General features: G+C 39.5%; 1 long non-coding RNA gene across 3 annotated transcripts in view; it reads right to left on the reverse strand.

The window, feature by feature from the left end:
* The window catches only part of LOC123780514 (uncharacterized), a 119,078-nt gene that overhangs the window by 56,600 nt on the left and 44,788 nt on the right, over nt 1–17,690 (reverse strand). For 2 of the 3 annotated variants that reach the window (XR_015727108.1, XR_015727109.1), the window contains exon 3: nt 13,918–14,124. This is a non-coding gene — a long non-coding RNA (uncharacterized LOC123780514). Of the gene's footprint in view, nt 1–4,066; nt 8,928–13,917; nt 14,125–17,690 lie in introns of those variants that run through there. The other variant, XR_015727107.1, reaches the window with a different exon arrangement.

The raw sequence follows: 17,690 nt of genomic DNA on the forward strand, positions 1-17,690 counted from the left end.
GCAATGAGTTGCTGATTTGGTCTATGTGTATATTTAATGTATGCCGTGCATGCACAATGATGGCAAGGAGTCCAGCGTTTTAAGTATTATGTTACATATGGTCCCCCAGAACACCAGGACCATCTTCACTCATCTTATTTTCTCTGGGAAGTCCCAACAGCAGATGGTTAGCCCAATCATAATCACTAAACCAGCTATGATCTGGGTTCTACATTCTTTCCATACTGAAGTATTACAGAGGATGCCCTCTTACCTGGCATTACTTGGCACTTGTGGTTAGTTGGCTCATTGGAAAAAACATGGCTAAAGCTGGGAATCATTAAAAGGTGATATATACATACATTAAGCATTTTATTTTAACCTAAAACATATCAATGTACATTCATGAACCAAACTTTTGATGTAAAGCCAAGGCATTTTCTTTGACCTTAAGTTCTCTGATTGGAGTTCCAACATTATTTCTAACATAAACTACATCCATAACATATATGTTAGGAATTCTGGTTTCTATTCTCTTAAAGTAGAAAAGAATTTAATTGCCCTTCCAAAGAAATAAAGGTGCAAAATTCCATTTAAAAATATATATTCTAGGAATTTGTTATTGAAATTTTAATAGACAGATTGAAAGAGTGGCATAATAAAAATGAAAACACCCACAGCCTAAATTAAACAACTTGTTAATCTACTGCCATATCTGCCTTCCTTCTCATGATGTATACAGATCTACAACTATATCCATTCAGCTATCATCTAGCTATACTTATTTTTGCTAAATATTGGAAAATAAATTGCAGACAACATAACACTTCCCCCTAAATACATAGCGTGTACCTCTTAAGGATAAGAACATGCCTCTATATCATCACACACAATGAAAAATAATGATAACTTCACAATAACATCTAATATGCACCCTTCGAATTTCCCCAGCTGTCACAAGATTGTCATGTATGGGTTGTTTTTTAATCAACAAACATCCAGTCCTGGTCCATGTATTGCATTTGGTATTTTATATTTTTGGCTCACCTTTGTTTTGTTTTGCTTTTTTTTCTCTTTGATAGAGACTTTTTAAAGACTTCAGACCATTCTATACATTCCTTAGTACTCTGGATTTATCTGAGTGTTGTCTGTTGATAACATGGTTTCCCTTTACCCTGCATTGACTGTAAATTGGAAATTAAACTTAAAAGCTTGAATAGATTCAGGTTAACTCTTTTGGGTAGACTTCTTCACTGGTGATGCAATGAACTTTATATGACATTGCATCTTCTGCAGATACTTTTGGTGAACAGGTGTAAGCATTTATCTTGGGTACATACCTAAAAGTAGGATTGCTGAGTCCTAGGGTATACAAATGTTCAGCTTTCTTGAGTGGCTGCACCAGTTCATACCCCTGCCAACAGCATACGTGTTCCAACGGCTTAACATCTTTGTCAACATTTAAAATTGTCTTTCCAGTAGCATTGTAATGGTATTGGGCTGTGGTTTTAATTTGCCTTCCCCTGATGATTTTGAGCACCTTTTCATGGGCTTATTCACTATTTAGATATGACATGTTTAAGTATTTTGCCCATTTTTAAATTGGCTTTTCTGTCTTTAAAAACTGATTCTTAAGATTGAATATGAATTCTTTGTTGGTAATATATTTAAAACATCTCCCACTCTGTGGTTTGCATTTTCACTCCCTGAATGGTGCCCTTTGGGGAACATAAGTTCTTAATTTTAATATATTCCAGTTGATCAACCAAAAATTTCATTACTTTTAGTAGTTTTTTTTTTTAATGATTTTTTATTATATTATGTTAGTCACCATACAGTACATCCCCGGTTTCCGATGTAAGGCTTGATGATTCATTAGTTGTGTATAACACCCAGTGCACCATGCAATACGTGCCCTCCTTACTACCCATCACCGGTCTATCCCATTCCCCCACCCCCCTCCCCTACTTTTAGTAGTTTTATGTTGTTTCCAAAAATCTTTGTTTACCCCCAAATCATGAAGATATTCTCTAGATTATCTCCCAGAAATGCTATTTTTTTTCAAATTGAGATCTACAGTCCATCTGAAATTGATTTTTTTTTTTAGTAGGGTGTGAGATGGGGTCAATATCATTTTTCCAAGATCATCTTCACTCCACTGCTTTACCATGTTCCCTTTGTCATAAATCAAATATATATATAAATATGTTTGGGTTTCTATCTGGACTTATTTCACTCCATTGTTTTGTTTATTCTTATGCCAATAATACCCTGCTGTTTTAATTACTATAGCTATATAACTCTTAATATCCAGTAATATATGGGGTCCAAACTTGTTTTTCCTCCTCAAAATTGCCTCTGTGACTTTTGCATTTATGTATAAATTTTAGACATCTACTTGATAATTTCAAAGAAATGCTACCAGATATTAAGAGTGCCTTAAATCTATAGATCAATTTGGAGAGAAACCATATAATATATTTCTCTCTTTTTTTAGATCTTGCCTAATTTTTCTTGATAATGTTTTATAGTTTTGCTTCAGTTACTTTTGTTTTGTTTTTTCTTTATTATATTTTATTTTTTATAATAATTTTTTATTATGTTAGTCACCATACAGTATATCCCTAGTTTTTGATGTAGTGTTGCATGATTATTTGTGTATAACACCCAGTGCACCATGCAATACGTGCCCTCCTTAATACCCATCACCAGCCTATCCCAATCCCCCACCCTCCTCCCCTCTGAAGCCCTCAGTTTGTTTCCCAGAGTCCACAGTCTCTCATGGTTCATTCCCCCTTCTGTTTACCCCCCCCTTCATTCTTCCCTTCCTTCTCCTACAGATCTTCCTATTTCTTATTGCTTTAGTTATTAATTGTAATTATTATTTATAGATTATTTTGGATTTTCTAGATACACAATTATATCACACATAAATAATGATAGCTTCTTCGTTTTCATTTCTTATTCATTTTATTTCTTGTTCTTGCTTTATTGCAAATGGTAGGCCCTCCAATACAATGTTGAGTAGTGGTGATATAATGGTGATATATAATGGTGATCTCCACCATTTCTTCCTCAATTCCAATCTCAGGAAGAAAATTTTTAATGGTTCATCATCAAATACAAAGTTTGCTGTAAGTTTCTACTGACATTTATCAAATTAAGAAAATTCCCTCTGTTTCTAGTTGCCATGATTATTTTTAAGTCATGTATGGATAATGAATTATCAAATATTTTTCTGCACCTAACAATATAATTATCAACCTTATTTCTCTTCCCTTTTCTATTAGTTTACTGCATTATACTGGTGAAATTATACTAGTGTTAAATCAGCTGTGGCTTGTTGGGGAAAAAACCTGACTTGGTCATGATATATACCTTTTTTGTATATCTCATATTACATATTTTGTTAAAAATATCATCATATATATTCATGAGAAAGATTGAATCCTATCTTGTAATATCCTTGTCAATATCAAGGTTTGCTGGCCTAGTGAAGTTGAGAAGTATCCATTCTGCTTCTCTAAGGAAGTTTCTAAGATTACTATCATTTCTTCTTTAAATGTTTGGAAGAATTCATCAGTGAAATTATCTGGGCCTGTATTTTTATTCATAGGAAGATTCAAATTATGGTTTTACTATTTTTAATAGATATAGAATTATTTAAAAGTTTATATCTTGTGTTTACTAAGAATTTATCCATTTTCTCTCAGCTGACAAGGTTTATTCCAAAAAATGTTTATAATAACCTGTGATCCTTTTTTAAATATCTTTCCCCTTTGTTTATACTAGTTTTCTGTATTTTTTTCTTTTTCTTTTAATTATTTTTTCCTGGGGGTTATCAATTTTATTAGTTTTTGCAAGAAAACAAATTTTGGTTTTGATGATTATTTTCTTTTGAATATTTATTTTCTATTTCATTAATTTTCCCCCTTATCTTTATTATTTCCTTCCTTCTACTTTCTTTGGATTTAATTTGCTGCTCTTCTGCCAACTTTTATGACAGATATTTAACCACTGATTTTTGGCCTTTCTTCTTTTATCATATATGTATTTAAGGCTCTAGTTTTCTCCTCTGCTTTAGCAGAACCCCCCCCCCTTTTTTTTTTCTTAGAGAGAAGGGTAAGGAGGAGTGCTTTTCATGATGGAAATGTTCTCAGTGCTCTGTTTCCTAAGGTCACACAGTCTCTGAGGCCCTCCTACAGAGTTCCACCAGTCTTCCCTGTTTCCTCCCCCACCTTCTGAGAAGAAGGGCTTCATGCAGATCTGTTTTCTGGATCCAGCTGGCCTAGTCCTTTCCCGGGTTTAAAAATTTGTAAATTATTAGAGAAAATATCCAGTGAACAAATGAGGGGCAGGTGGACATCCCATATTTTATTATTAAATTTAAAACATCTTCTAATTTCCAAACTTTTTTTTTTTTAATTGACCCTTGGATGGTTTCGAAGTATACATAGGGCTGCTTCTCTGGGTACCTTTAAATTTCTAGCTTAATTCTACTGTAGTTAGAAAACAGTCTCTAGGTAATTTGACTTCTTTCAAATTTATTGAGCTTTGCTTTAGTTCAGCAAATGGTAAATGTTCCATGTACATCTGAACAGAAAGTACGTTCTTTGGTTTTGAGGTACAGTATTCTGCATATGTTTGTTAATTATGTTCAAATCTTCTATATCTTACAGATTTCTCCTTTGGTCTTCTATCAATTACTATGAGAGATACGTTAAAATATCTTAACTGTGATTGTGAATTAATCTGTTTTGTCTTCTACTTCTCACAATCTTTATTTTTGATATTCTCATTAAATACCCTCAAAGTTAGAATTATTATAAATTTCAGGTGAAATAAACCTTTTATAACTGAAATGTACATTTTTATCTCTAGCAATTTTTTTGGCTTAAAGTTTATTTTAGGTTAGTCTTTAGATGGTATATATACTTTCAACCTTTCTTTATTCTTGCATGCAGTCTGATAAACTTTCTATTTTAATTGGAATAGTCTATTTACATTTTGTGTGATTGCTAATAAGTCACTTTATTCTACTTCTCACAAAAATATTCCTTTTTATCCCCTTTCTTGGCTTCTTTTACATTAATCACTTATGTGCTAATTTATTGCAGTTTTCCTCTATTAACTTCCTCTTTTATAAATTTTCTGTTTATATTTACTGAATCCCTAATGATAATATCAGCAAGAAAGACACTACTAAGGATCATCAGGGGTTGCTGAGGAGCAATTACTTGGCAATTTTTAAAGACATATCCATCAGTTCACATAGCTACCTTGTGTGTGTGTGTGTGTGTGTGTGTGTGTGTGTGTGTGTGTGTGTGTGTGTGGCGAGAACACTTGAGATCTACTCTCTTAGCAAATTTCAAAGAAACAATACGTTATTATTAATGATAGCCATCAAGGTGTCCATTTGGTCTTCAGAGCTTATTCAACTTATAACTGAAAGTTTATACTCTTTGATCGGTATTTCCCTTTTCCTGCAACCCTCATATCTGGTAACAACCCTTCTATTCTGTTATTATGAGTTCAACATTTTTTATTAAGTTTCATAGATTCCACATATAAGTGAGATCATTGCAGTATTTGTCTCTGTGTCTGGCTTATTTCACTTAGCTTAATGTTCTCCAGGTTCATCCATGTTGTTGCAAATGGCAGGAATTCCTTCCTTTTTAAGGCTGAATAATATTCCCTTCAATTGAATCATATACCACATTTTGTATATTCATTCACCTGTCAATGGACACTTGGGTTGTTTCCATGTGTTGGCTATTTGAATAACGCTGCAATGCACATGAGAGTGCAGATATCTCTTCAAGACAGTTATTTTTACTTCCTTTGGCTATGTACCCAGAAGTGAGATTGCTGGATCACATAGTAATTCTATTTTTAATTTTAAGGGAACCTCCATATTTATTCTGTTTTCTTTAATGACTGTACCAATTTATATTTCCACCAACAGTGTACAGGAGTGCTCTTTTTCTCCACATCCTTACTAACACATGCTATCTTTTCACTTGAAATAATAGCCATTCTAATAGGTGTGAGGTGATAGCCATGTCATTATGGTTTTGACTTGCATTTCCCTGATGATCAGTCATGTTGAACATCTTTTCATACACCTGTAACCATTAGTATGTCTTCTTTGAGAAAATCTCTATTTGACTCCTTTGCCCATTTTTTAATTAGGTTATTTGGGTTTTTTGCTATTGAGTTGTATGAGTTCCTTAAGTACTTTGGACATTAACCCCTTAGCAGACACACACTTTGCAAATATTTTCTCCCACTCTGGAGTTTGCCCTTTCATTTTAATGATGGTTTCCTTTGCTGAGCAGAAATATTTTAGTTTGATGTGGTCTCACTTATTTATTTTTACTTTTGTTGCCTGTGATTTCAGTGTCCAATCCAAAATATCATTGCTAAGACCAATGCCAAGGAGCTTCTCCCCATGCTTTCTTGTAGGTATGTTATGTTTTTAGGTCTTACATTTAACTCTTTAGTCTATTTTGAGTTGACTTTTATATATGGTATAAGGTAAGGATCCAATTTCATTCTTTTGCATATGGATATCTAATTTTCCCAGCATTATTTATTGAAGAAGCAATCCTTTCCCCATTGTGTATTCTTGGCACTTATGTTGAAAATTAGTTAACCACATATGAGTGGCTTTATTTCTGTGCTTTCTATACTGTTCCATTGATCTATGTGTCTGTTTTTATGCCAGTACTATACTATTTTAATTACTATAGCTTTGTAATATAATTTGGGGTGGAAACTAGTAATGGATGTTAATGTAGCTCAGAAGACAATACAGGTAAAAAGGGTGATGAATAATGAAGAGAACCCAGATAAAGTCCAGATTAGTATCTTTTGTAGCTGCCATAACCTTCTAGAAATTCATTGATTTCTTAGTAGAGATTGACATTAACAAAAGAAATAAAGAAAGTGAGAAGGAGATAGCTTTGGAATTACACTACTGAACATGATTTCAAGAAGCCAAAGTGAGTGCAAGCTTTCAGGGTAGAAAAAAAGGAGGCATAAAATTCCATCTGGCTTTTGAAACGTAAGCACAGACACACACAAACATTCCTGTCCCAGACTTCTGCCTGGAATGCAGGTCCTGGAAGGAACTGAGTCCATAGAGGATGTCTTAGATGAATCATATAAATGGAAACCCTTCAGAAGTTGACTTTGTTAAAACCAGTTCAGAAGGTTGTGGGGGGAAAGTAAACATACCCTATAGTTAGCTTTTCTGTAGAAACTCACTCTCTCTTTTCTCTCTGTAAATATGAGTTGCTATATTTATATGTTTGTAATTATTACATTTTGATCTTAAACTGACTCAGTGTACAGGAACTATTTAACTAGATCACTTCTTCACACAAAACAAGTGTCCGACGGAATGTATAAATAGCTTTAAAGGAGGGGTGAGGGTGGGCATCAGAGAAAGGACAGATAGATAGTACAGAGCAAGGAATATGAAATTATGGCAGGACTTATGGTAGCTCTAATTTTGAATTCCTCCCTTCCTCCTTTCCTTCCTTCCTTCCCTTCTTCCCTTTCTTCCTTAACAGTTATTGAAGATATTCTTCCTAAAATACGAGTTATTAAAGATATAAAGATGATATTGTATAAGATATTTCTTATCGAAAAACAGCAGGGCCTTTCCATTAATTATCACCTATTCTAAAAAAAAAAAAAAACTGGACCCGTATGGTCAAGAATAACAATCATCAGTTGCTTGAAGCTTGTTAGGTGCTGGGCAAAGTCCTGTGCCCTTCTATTTCATCATCCAGTAATGCATGCAAGGTAAAAAATTATTGTTTCCATTTTACAGAAGAGGAAATGGCAATTGAGAAAGGCAGAGCAGCCTACCCAGTCTGAAACCTAGAACTGCCTGAATGCAAAGCCCATGCAAAGGGTCCTATCTTGACATTTCTGCATACCCCGCAGCCCCTAGCACAGGCATGTTCCACACAATGATAAAGGTTTCATAAAACTATACTCTAGTGAAATCTTCCCAATTTCATGAGTTTCTAGGCCATCATGAGTGATGGCCACTTCTCGAGACTTTGGCCGGTAGGGGAAAGTGCCCTGAAATAGTGGGCAAGACAAAGTGAGACTGAGAGAAGCAGCCCAGTGGTCACTTCCTAATTTCTGGGAGTTGTAAGAGCTCTTGAATCATTTAGCTGCCGTGCTGTTCCTGCTTCAGGTCACTCACTCAACACTCATAGCCATCCTGTGTGGTAGATGCTGCCATCTCCAGTTTACCAAGGGAACCAAGACCCAGAGGCCTTTGCTGACTCGCTGAGGCCACACAAAGAGTCAATATCAGAGCCTGGGCTTACACCTAAGTACTTTTGGCCAGGCCTTACGCTCTTAACCCCAATGCTAACATTTACTTCACACCTGACCATGTACCAAGTAGAGGGTGCAGCCCTTTGCAAGCATGATCTCACTTAATCCTGACAATGGCCTTAAAAAATCGGTACTGTTCCAACCCACTTTACAGCAGAAAACTAAGGTTCAAGGGAATGAAGCAATGAGATGGAGGTCCCACGCCAGCAAATGGCAGAACAGAGATGTGAAGCCAGGTCTGTCACCTGAGCCTGGCATTTAAACCACTTGAATATCCTACTTCCCTGTGTGTAGAGATTATTCTGGAGCTGGATGTCACCCAAGTGCATGAAACCTGGTTGATCTGCAAGGAACCAGAAACCATGACATTTTCATCGACATATTTGTTTGTTAGGATCCTGGTGTGGGGTCCTCGAGTCAGATTGTACCTGGCAGGTAGGGAAGAGGGCCATCTGTTCAGCTCATCCTGGCATGTGTTGCATGACAATTCCCTTTCACTACTCTTAGGAGATATATATTGTCCCTTCAGTGAAGTCCAAAAGGCAGTCTGGTTTAGTGGGAAGGACACAGGATTTGGAGTCAGTCACCTGAAATTCAGAACAAAGCCACATTTCTTTCACTCACTGCTGTAGAAAACGGTAGACGAATCCATAGACTCTAGAACCACACTGCCTCAGTTCAAATTTCACTCACAACCTACCTCCCCGCCACTTTGCCTGTGACTCAGTTTCTCCATCTGTAAAAAGGGAATGATAATAATAGCATGCTTATCTCCCGGTTGTGAAAATGCATGGAAGTCAGTACACAAAGCCCGTGGAACAGTCCTGGCCCAAGCGAAGTGTTTCCACTGATTTTTGCCTCCAGCCTCTGCATGCCTCCTGGAAACTGGTACTGGCTAGTATGTATCTCAGAAATTAACCGAAGCCTGTTTCTTTGTCTACAAAAGAGCAGCTTCGTCTACCTGCCTTTGAGAATTGTCTCAGTTCACAGACGTAAAAGCACCCAGGATATTCCCTGACACCTAGTGAGTACCCAGTAAGCATTAGCATTACCCACTTATGATGTGAGCCTTGCCTTACTTTTCAGCAGAATGTGTAGCCTCAGGAGGCCTGCCTGCTAGGTGCTGCTATAGTCATTTTACAAACAAGGGAGCCAAGACCCAGAGACTTTCGCTAAGGTTAACATGTTATACACGTACAACAATGTAGGTCAAAATGCTATGTAAGCAGTGAAATGCCATACAATAGTGAGCTGCTACCACCGCCCACGCCTGACTCCTCCACCAGCACCTCCCCACCCCATGTGCTTCCTCAGCCTCCAGCCACCCCCTCCTTCCCTTTCCGGTTGCAAGCTGCCTCTGACTCCCCTCTGCCTCCTGGCTTCTCCCATCCCTTGTTATTTCCCAGCTGCCCCTGGACCCCGCTCCTTCCCAGGCAGATCCTCTCCCTGCAAACATCTGCCTCACCCTCCAGGGCCAGTGCGGCCTTCCCACATCTCTCCCTTGTCTATTGGGCTGCTGGCAGGAAGCCCTTCCCTCCTCTCTCCACCCTGTTCCCTTTGGTAACACCCTGCACACATGGGGATTATTTCTTCTGGCAACAGGTGTCCAGCTGTCAAAGAGACAGATCAGTCTTTGCCAGAAGGAGGCAGGAAGGGAGGTGGAAAATGAGACCCGAATGGAAAAGACCTCCCTCCCTGCCCTGGCCAGAAACTCTAAGAAATGGGGAGGTGTGCATAGAAGCCACAAACCCAGAAGGGTGCAAGAAAGCAAATCACAGATCTTTATCTGAGGGGATAAAGGACTCTTCATCACTCACCCAAACCCCCACTTCTTACCCAGACAAGTACCATAAAACCCCCCTCAAGCACAAGCAGGATGCACAAAGGTGTGAAAGGAAAGAATAAGGTAAGATGCCAAAGTGAAGGGTCACCTACTCTGAAGACTCATTTCCAGTAACTTCTGCATTTGTATTCCCCACCTACAGAATACAACATGGGACAGTCTCCAAGATAAAATGAGTGCATAACCAAAAGTACTAGAACAGTGCCTGGTACACAGTAAGCACTGTGTGTGTATTAGCTAATTGTACTGCTTTATCATCAGTAATGATAAGAATGCATCAAAAGTTCTGGGAAAGGAGGTCATGGATTTTGGAGTCAGAGACCTGGTCTCAAGTTCCCCGTCAGCTGCTCCCAGCCATTGGACATCTTCTTTGAACCTCAGCTCCCTAATCTGTGAAATTATAGCAATATTACCTTCCTTACTGCTATGGACTAGATTGTATCTCCCCAAAATTCATATGTTGAAGCCCTAACCCTTCATATATATTTGGAGATGGGGTAGGTAGGAGGTAATTAAAGTTACATGAGGTCATAAGCTGAGGCCCTGATTCGATCACACTGGTGGCCTTATGACAAGGTGAAGAGAGGGACTGCACGGAGAACAGGTCATGTATGGACACAGCAAGAAGGCAGCAGTCTGCGAGCCAGAACCCCACCGTGCTGCACACTGCTCTGGGACTTGTGGCCTCCAGGCTGCAGGGAAAATGTCTGAGGGTTAAGCCATCGGGTCTGTGATATTTTGTCATGGCAGCCTGAGCAGACTAACGCACTTGCCTTGCTTTGAGTGGCAACTGGGAGGCATATCCTCTCTCTCTCTATTTCGAAGTTGAGGAAATAAAATGAGAGGGGAGAGCAGTGATATGACCTTCTACAATGACAGTCCTTCTCATAACTTGGAGTTCATAAGAGCCCATGCAAGCTTCTGGGGCATCGGCCATCTTTTGCCAGCAGAGGCTGGGAAGCTGTCAGACAGAGAGTAAAATAAGGGCGGTCGGTGTGAAGCATTGCTTCGGTTTCTGGAAAGAACACCAACGCTGGAGTCAGACAATCAGTTCAAATCCAGCTCTGTCACTTACCTGCAGTGTGACCTTAGGCAAATTATTTCATCTCGTTGAGAATCCACATTTTGGGGGAAACAAATGAGGAAGTATATATAAGCCTAAAATTAGTCAAGACCCTTGCGTTTCAAAGGGGCAAGAAACAAACGCACACTAGATTAAACAAAAGAAGGAATCGCAGTGGCCCAAGCAGGAGCCAAGTTCCAGAAGAGCAGGCTCTATCCACCCCCTCGACTGCCCCTCTCCTCTGGGCTCTGACTGCCCCTTCTCCCCTGCCATCGTGAGTTCACTCTCCTTCTACCCTTCTTCCCAGTTCGTCCTCGGTTGCTGCCTTCACAGAGTTTATTTGATTTCCTTTTACTTAAGCTCTGTTTACTTTTTAAATACATGTTTTATCCCCACGCCCCACACACAAACACAAACTTGGCTCCATGGAAAAGACAACCCATGGAAATAAAAACCTCATAAATCCCTTGACCAGCATTTTGACAGACTTGCTCAGAGGTTTGGAACCTAACTTCTACTCATTTCCAAAATTTAGTCTTCCAGGAGGTCAAGCTACATACGGTGGATGTATATTTTGAGCCCAAATTCCTGAGGGCACTAGTGACAAACATTTAAATGTTATCTTCTTGGGATGCCTGGCTGGCTCAGTTGGTTAAGCAGCTGTCTCTTGATTTTAGCTCAGGTCATGATCTCAGGGTCGTGGAATTGGGCCCTGTATCCGGCTCCACACTGAATGTGGAGTCTGCTTGAAGATTCTCTCCCTCTGCCCCTCCTCCCACTCATGCACTCCCTCTCTCTCTAAAATAAATAAATAAATTTTTTATAAATAAATAAATAAATATCTTCTTGAGAAGTTTCTAGAAGGAGAATCAGATCCAGGCTAAAAGATATGACATTCTACTTCTCACCTCAGATTTCACTCTGGAAACTTGACCTTAATCTCCCTGTTCAGTTTTTTTCACTTTTACTTCCTATTCCATGCCTCACTCCACCCCCAACCCCAAACACAACTTATGCAAATAAACCCTGTGTTTCCAGCTACACAGAGCTCTTCTGGGTTCTCCAAACACACCATGCACTCTCATTCGCTTCTCCAATGGGAACTCTGATTCATCCTTCAAATCCTGGCCCATGCAAAGGGTATTTCAACACATCTCCTGGGAAATTTGTCCTTTTTCTCTCATCTCATGACACTGTCTTAACATATCATACTCGGGCCATTGGTTTAACCATCTGCTTTTCTTTATTCAAGGTCAGAAACTATCTCAGGCACCTAATTTCCTAGCACCTAGTACAGTACCTGGCACATAGTAGGTGCTCAGTGAATGTGTGAAAAATGAAATAGTGGAATGTCTGGGAGGTTATTATGTGTGAATGAGTTTCATACCTTATTTAAGACCTGCTGGGAGAGCCATCTTAGTCCATTTATTTAGTGCTACAAAATGATATTCAGAGTAGCTTAACATAGCCCAACACAGAGTAGCTTAAAACAGCAATCATTGTAATACCTCTCATAGCATCTCTGAGTTAGGAATTCAGGAAATACTTGACTGGCAAGCTCTGGCTCAGGGTCATTCACTCAGTTGCAGTCTGACAATAGTTAAAGTTGGAACTGTGTGGAGGAGCTGGGGGTTAGGAGGCTGGAGTGTGACTGGGTATTTCTTCCCATGTTGTCTCAAGGACTCTCCGTGTGGCCTCTCTGCATGGGCTACCTTGAGCTTCCTCCCAACATGGCAGCTCAGAGCAGCTGGCCTACTTACATAAAGACTGGAGTATTCAAGAGAATCACCACTTATGACCTACACTTGGAAAGTCATGCATTGTCACTTCCACTCTACATTGGCCAAGACAGTCGCCAAAGACTGTCCAGTTTTCAGGGAACATAGACCCCACTTTCCATGGGAGGAAAGTCAAAAAATTTGCAAACACATTTTAAAACCACCCCTATTTAAATGCAATGTGGATAGAAAAAGGACAGCTGTGGAAAAACATGAAATTAACTTAAGTCTAGAGTATGGTTAATAGTAATGTGTCAATGCTAATTTCTTAGTTTTAACAAATTACCATGGAACTGTAAGATATTAGGGGAAACGGGGTGATGGGTATACGGGAACTCTGTACTATCGCTGCAACTTTTCTATAAACCCCAAATTAATCAAAAATAACAAGTTGAATGAAAAAAGAATGTTACACACCTCCTTCTCCCGATTCTAAGAGCTGTTAGAGAGTTACTAACAAGGCTTAAACAAAGAAGCTCACATGTATGCAATAACTAAGAACTGACTCTGGCAATCTTCCATTCTGGTCAAGCAGGATTTGCCACACCCTCTACAATTAGACTATTCACAATGTTCTGTGACATACACTTATAAGCCAATCTCCCTTATTGGATGCTATGTCCCCTGAAGGAACTTCTCCACTATTCTTTTTATTCACAGTACCCAGAACAATCTTGAAATAATGTAGTAGGTAGAACCATATGAAAACACCAGTTTCGTAGCTCAAGAACAGTTGAATGGTAGGAATTAATCTACAAACAATTGAATGAAATGGACTTTCCTTATCTTATTCATGTTTTTGCTCAAACGGAATAACAGAGTCCAACATTCCTGAAGGAGGGTTGACCTCTATTTTTCACTGGAAGCTCCACAAAGACCTTGGAATTTCTTACCCATTGGCTTCTTGAGCCCTCTCTAACTTCTTGTCTCCAGAGCCAACGTCTTTGCTGGGCTGAGAAAGTCTGCCTTGCTCTAGTAGGCCACCAGCCAGAGGACGTGGGGCCTCCAGATGCAGACATGAACGTGCAGGGTGGGGTCCATGATAGCAGAGGATCCAGGCCCAGCTGGAAGGCAGCCATGGGCGCTGCTGGAGCGGGAGGCTGCAGGAAGTGAAGGAAGGAGGAAGTTATCTTGTTGGCAAGCCCCACCCCTCCTCTATTTCCCAGGAGGTCAAGCAGATGTCATCGGATGAATTTTTCCAGACTTGAATGGAAGCTCTAATATGATTCTAACAGGAGACAGTGGGTGGTACATTTCTGCCACTTTCTTTCTTACTTTTTCTCTTTTTAAACCCAAACTCAGGACCAACAGCAGCTGCCCTGGTATTGTGTTAGGTCGTACATCACTTTGCAAGGCCCATATAAGCAAAAAACAGTCACCAGAAGGACCAAGGTAATTTGACAGGCTCACGCATGCTACGTGACTTCCTCCAGGATCGAATTAAGACATGTCTTCAGACACGTCTGAGGGGAGAAGGTGGGGAGTGGTGCTTGGTGGCCAAAAGAGTTCTGCCACCATGATGGCCTCCAACTAGTTGTTGAGTCATATCCAAAAATGTGTTGCCTGTTTCTCTGTTTATGAATTATCCTTCCCCAAACAGAACAGCTGGAGCATTTTGTTCTCCATTCTTTGAATACAACTGGGCTTTCCAATTTCTTGTTCTCCATAGTTTAACACACACGGCAATAAAACATAGAGCCATTTTCTGTGGTATTTAGTTAATGATGCAGTGTCTGGCAGCCTCTCCTCCTTCACCAAAGCCATCCTCGGGAAAAGTTCTCATTCAAACACTCTAGAAGTTGTTTTTAACTGGCAAGTCCCAAGACTTAGACATTTTTTTGGGCAATCTGGTTCTTATTTTAACTGAAACTAGTTTATTCTCCTCAGAACAAAAGAATGCCAACAATTCATCAGTCCTTCACACGGCTATGTCACCAGCCAGAGTCTTCCTGAGCTCTGAGAAACTGTGCTTCAGGAGATTAAAATAGAGAGAGGTCCTGGTGGTTGTGCAAAGCATCTGTTTTTAATTGGTCTTATTCTTTATTCTGTGTGGCCATGCAGCCAGGAGTATGCTGAGACCCAGTGTACATGACTGAGAGCCTCTGCAGCCAGACACACAGAGGTATGAGCCTCACTCCAATGAGAACTGGGATGTGGTCAACACAGGGCTGGTAAGGAAGAGGGTATTTCTGTGAAAGATCAGGACTGTAATACTGGATCAAAGGCCTACATGCAATAGAATCTTCTTGCAGATCATCCTACAAACTTTCAGATTCACAGACACACAAAAGCCCATCCATGGATTCCAGAATAATAAATAATAATGGTGACCATAATGCCAACTATGTGCCAGGCTCTTGTCTAAAACTTCTTCTGGTCTCATCCTTCTCAGGAGACCACAGGTACCAAGGAGGATTGGAAATATCACAGTGATTAACCTGAGGACCACCCAAAAAAGAGCAGGATGCGCCACGACTCCTGGATCCCATCACAAACTCAAAATGTTCTCTCCCTTTATAATTAAATCTCAGTCTTTTGGAGGCTTTAGAAAATCTTTATTTTTATAGATGGAAGAGTATTTATTGGTTAGGCCATCTCTAGAGAAGATGACCCATTATGAGTCACTTTAGTTAACTTTGTCCTAACTCTCTCCAACATTTTTCCTCCTCTCCTCTTCCCACCCTTCTTTTCTTCTTTCCCTCACTGAGTAGGTCAACACGTAATTATTGAATATTTAATTACATGCCTGATTATCCTGGGCACTGAGGGATACAGTAATGTATCTGTCAGAATGGGCTACGTCATGTTCCAGTAACAAACAATCCAAGAACTTAATGTTTTAAAACAACAAAGGCTTATTATCCTAATGCTTGTTATCCATTGAGGATTGCAAAAAAAAAAAAAAAATATATATATATATATATATATATATATATGCAAAATAGGAAAATGAAGAGGGTATACTGATTACATCCTATATACCAATAGAGTATCAGCTCCTATGCCCACATTTTCTCATTTAATTTTCACAATAGCCCTACAAGATGTGAAAATGAGGCTCAGAGAAAAATTAGTTCTTTATGTAAGTTGAGACCTGCCACATAGTAAAAGCTCTGTAAACATTGGGCTTTTACTGTCATCATTAGTAGTAGTAGTATTACTGGCAAGGAGGGAGAGGATTTGTGTCAGTATAGTCCGTGCAGGTGGAATAGCATGTTCAAAGCAAGAAGGAGACCCCAAGTTAGGAATGCTCCAAAACTGGGAAGGAGATCCCCTTGGGCAGAAAGTCTTCAACGCTTGGGATGTCTGGGATCCCTCTGAGATTCCGATGAATATCATGGACCCACTCCCCAGAAACATGTATACATACACAAAGTTTGCACAGACCTTCAGATTTACAGACACACAAAAGCCCATCCATGGATTCCAGAATAATAAATAATAATGGTGACCATGTAATGTCAACTATGTGCCAGGCTCTGGTCTAAACACTTCACACAAATTATCTCATTTAATCCTTAGAGCAACCCTAAGAGGTAGCTACAATTATTATTTCCTTCTTTGTAGACAAGGAAACAGTGACCAAGAAGTTAAATAACTTGCCAAAGGTACACTGAAGTGTGAGAGTAAGTCACGTTGCTGGGATTTGAATCACGCTCACCCTAAAGGAAGTACACTTCCCACTGCACCCTACCGCCCCCTGAAGGGTACTGAGCTCCCCTCCTGCATTCAAAAACAAAAACAAAAACAAACAAAAAGAACCTTGCTCTTTTAAGAGCAGATTCTTTGACCAATGAAACAAAAGCATGTCCACCTGCTCCTCTTACCTGACACCTGCAGACCAAGGCCCTTCCCCAGCATGACCTTGAAAGTAAAAGCCACTTGATTCTATGGCCATCCTGATTGAGAAATAACTGGTTCCAGAGGTGTTACTGGGACCCAAGCAAATCCTTCGAAATAAGGAGCTGCCTCACACAAGCAGAAACTCCCTCCCCACCCATCTCTTCATAAGAAATGTGCGAAAATTCCTTTTCCAACTCAGAGTCTCAAATATACTGATGGCTTAAGCTCTCACCTGCACTAGACCTTCAGGTATACCACCAATCCTTCTCCATTAAGCCCAGCAGTGTACCAGAGAGAAGAGGCCAAAACTGTGGGAAGGTCTCAACAAGCAGGGGCAGGTAGCACACCCACAATTAATTATACACATTTATTAGAGAGCTGGTAAGCAAATCAATGTCATCGATGATTTATTCCCTAATTTGCTTTGAGTATGCACCTCATAAATCAATAATAGAAAATGGCATTAAAGCATTGGTGTTAACTGTCAGCAAAAGGCAGTGTACCGATTCTTTTAATTAAAAGAATGTGTGTGGTGAATATGTCCATGTGTTATATTAGATATGGTACATTTTAAAATTGCTTTTTCACATCAAAAGAAACGCTAGGAGTTTGGAAGAGGATGAAGAACTGTAAATTCACAGTAAGTGGCAAGAGTCCTGACATTCCTGCGTGATGTGTGGTAATTTGATATGTAGGCTCCTCCAAGAGCATTCTGGGAAGGGAGATAATGTTCTCTAGTTACGGGCCAGGCTAAATGGATCCATAATAAGAGCAGTTGCTGACACTCCACCAGAAGGACATAGAAAACAATGAGATGTGGCAT

The sequence above is a fragment of the Ursus americanus genome, chromosome 17 (assembly GCF_024610735.1).
Source record: "Ursus americanus isolate L20-20 chromosome 17, mUrsAme1.1.p, whole genome shotgun sequence".
NCBI lineage: Eukaryota > Metazoa > Chordata > Mammalia > Carnivora > Ursidae > Ursus > Ursus americanus.